The sequence below is a fragment of the Pristiophorus japonicus genome, chromosome 2, assembly GCF_044704955.1.
Source record: "Pristiophorus japonicus isolate sPriJap1 chromosome 2, sPriJap1.hap1, whole genome shotgun sequence".
Taxonomy (NCBI): domain Eukaryota; kingdom Metazoa; phylum Chordata; class Chondrichthyes; family Pristiophoridae; genus Pristiophorus; species Pristiophorus japonicus.
This window is the reverse complement of record NC_091978.1, coordinates 87,925,948-87,929,172: the sequence shown is the minus strand read 5'-3', so window position 1 is coordinate 87,929,172 and position 3,225 is coordinate 87,925,948.

Below are 3,225 nucleotides of genomic sequence, written 5' to 3'. Positions count from 1 at the left end.
CATTAAGGCGTATGTTTTCGAGCCACAGCTGGTCAAGAGATGGGCTCTTCTCTTGTCTGCCTTATTGTTGCCTAACCAGTCTTTGGTTACAAAGCTTTGCTGGAGCCTTTCTATAAAGTCCTCCCAATTGTCTCCCGCATTGTACTTTTCATCTGATCCGTTGTTCGCCATTCTGTGGATTCTGTAATCCCGTAACTCGTCGCCACTGTAAAGTCCTATCCCCTCAGTACAGATTCACACGAGGCATGTAGTGAAGTCAAGGTCACTCTGGACCTGCACCTTTATTTCACAGCTCTGGAATGCTGCACTTGCCTGAGACCTGTCCTTATATACCTGTCTCTTGCAAGTGCACCCCTGGTGGTAAGGTATGCTGATGGTTACAGGTCACATCTTATTACAGTCATGTATAGCATGTTAGGATACAGTTATATATAATAATGTAAGATACATGACACAGACAAGTTCAGGTAGGATTGCTTTTACAAGTACATTCGTTGGCTATACGGTCTCCTCCTCTGTCTTCGTCTCCGTCTACGCATTTCTCTGCCACCTCTTCGATTGATCCTTTCAGTAACCAGTGTGTGAGCAGTTGCAATTAAAGGCAGGGAAAGCATAGGCCTCATAATCACTATCAATAATTACTTTCACTAATTTTAATAATCTCTCTACTCTATACTCTCTAATCACTGTACTCTGCACTCTCTGTACTCTCTACACTGTATACCAGTCAGTTTGATAGGCCCCAACAAGATCAGTAAATAACTTCACTATGTAAAAGCTATTTACAAAATAATTTCAATATATAAAAACTATTTACCAAAAATAACTTGATAATACCTATTTATATTCCCTGTCCCAATATTCTAAGTACAATTATCTTCAATTTAACTCTCTAAATAACTCACAACTAATTCCCCCACCCTTCCTCCGAAGTTCAAAATGGCGTCCGTAGTGCCCATTTCCTTCTCTTAGGCCCAGAAAAAGCAACTATTTCTCAGCACTCTTTTGGGCCTTGCATCGGCCCAGCGAAGTGCATGCTAGATGCCGAAACTTGGGATGGGCCTTGTATGGGCGATCATTTGGGCGATCATCTCGGCAATCAAAGTGGAAACTTAGGCACCTGTTTTTCCAGCGATATTTTGGGCCGAGTTTCCACTTTTTGCTCAAAATGGGCGATAGAGGTCTGTTTTGGGTGATGGATGGGCCATAGATGGGCGATGTGAAGTGGAAAGTCTAGCCACAGGTTTTTGAGCGACAACGTAGTAAAGGTTTATGGAGAGCGGGCAGGGCTGAGACCATGATCAGATCAGCCATGATCTTATTGAATGGCGGAGCAGTCTCGAGGAGCCAAATGACCTACTCCTGCTCCTATTTCTTATGTTCTTATGTTCTCCCTTTTGTTGTTCTGCGCTGCCGTTAAGGTAAGTGGCTATAATGAAGTTGAGTGCTCGGACATCCAGTGAGCATTGCACACTCACTGGCGTCACGATCTCCATGATGGCAAGGTCCCTGGCGATCGAGTTTACCGGCAGCTGGAACCGGCATCAACTGTCGTCACAACTGTCAACAGCCTTTTAGTGCCATCTTGTGGCACTAACGTGTGGCACAAACCACACGAATTGTCCCCCCCTGCCCCCCCCCCCCAATAATAACAGCGAATCTAGTAATTGATGGTACACATCATTTACTCTGCTGGGATTACTTTTGTAAAAACTAATTTGATACCAAGTTTTAAAGAAGAAGTCAACATAAGACGGGAGAGTATTCAAAGCATCTGATGTAAAGATTATGACAGCATTTCTACATTTACGCTTAACAAATTAATAACCCCACTAAAAGATTACATGACACTGGATATATTCTAATACCAGTGTGTTTATGTCAGTTATTTTCAAAAATTATCGACAGTTATTTAGATCCAGGAAGTCCTAGTAACTGTTTTGGAGGATATTTAAGGAGTCTTAGCTGTTTGAGTCTGAGTTAATCAGTTTGGAACTTCTAAGAGATACAGGTTAGATGAGCACAGTTCCCTCTGTTGTAAGAAAACAAGAGGGAAAAAACACGGCATATGTGCAAAAATTGTATGTAAACGAACAACTTACCATTCAGATTGCATTTTTTGTTGTTTCCTTTTGAGAAGCTGTATTATATTGCTGTATATTTACTCAGGTTTTATTAAATAAATGTGCTTAATTGTTTAAAATTAAAACAACATCTGATGTTGTGATGTTCTACCACATAATGTAGATTGGGGAAAGATCATGTGGAGACGCAAGATAATTCCAGTAGCTAAAATAACTAATGAAAAAATTGATCTTCTCGATATCCTAGACATGTTACCAAATGTTTATGTAGATATCAATGCTCCTGAAGGTATAAGAGTTGATACTCACCCATGAGATTGATCCAAAAATACAAAAGCTAAAACATCTGGACAAGAAGTTGGAAAGGCCAAAAATGTAACATGGACAACCAGCAAGGATGGTGAAACAAGAAGCTACAATAGGGTTCAAGATAGGGAACAAGATAATTTCCTGTTAGCATTTAGGGTTATTGGATTTAGAAATGCACCAATGTAGTCTTGTGGGAAATTGATGGGTAGGCTAGATGTATGATGGTCTACACCTGCCTAAAAATTGTTACAATGTTACACAGTTCCTGTATCTATTTCATTGACCAATTCACTTTCTGATTATCTGTGCAGGTCTGCAGCTACTTTTATCTTTGTACCCCATTCCCAACTATTTCAGTTCTTCCCAATGTATGGCAGATCTAGTGAATGGAAATTAACTTATTGTTATAAGCCATGAGTGATGCTTTTTTTTAAAGCCTTGAGGGGAGAAATTGCGTAGCTCCCCGTTTGGGGCGCTGACTTTTGCGGTAGCGCAAAAATAGCGCCGGGCGTTACACAAGGGACTCCCACGCAAACTTCCGATTTATCGCTCCAGGAAGGAAGTTAAGTGCTAAATCAAGCGCTACCACTTCCCTTAAAGCCAGCAAGAGAGGCGGTAGTGGTGCAGTGCTGCACAATGTCAGGAACGGAGGCTTCTTCCCTCCCATAAAGGGAAGGGCCATCGCTGCAGGCTCTGCATGATATCGAATGGCCCTCGTCGCCGACGGCAGCCGCTATCTGCAATGATCAGTCCCTAGCACTCTAACGGAGTGCTGGGCGGATCAATCACGGCAGATCAGATTGCTAGTAAAATAATCTAAGGGCTGAAAAGA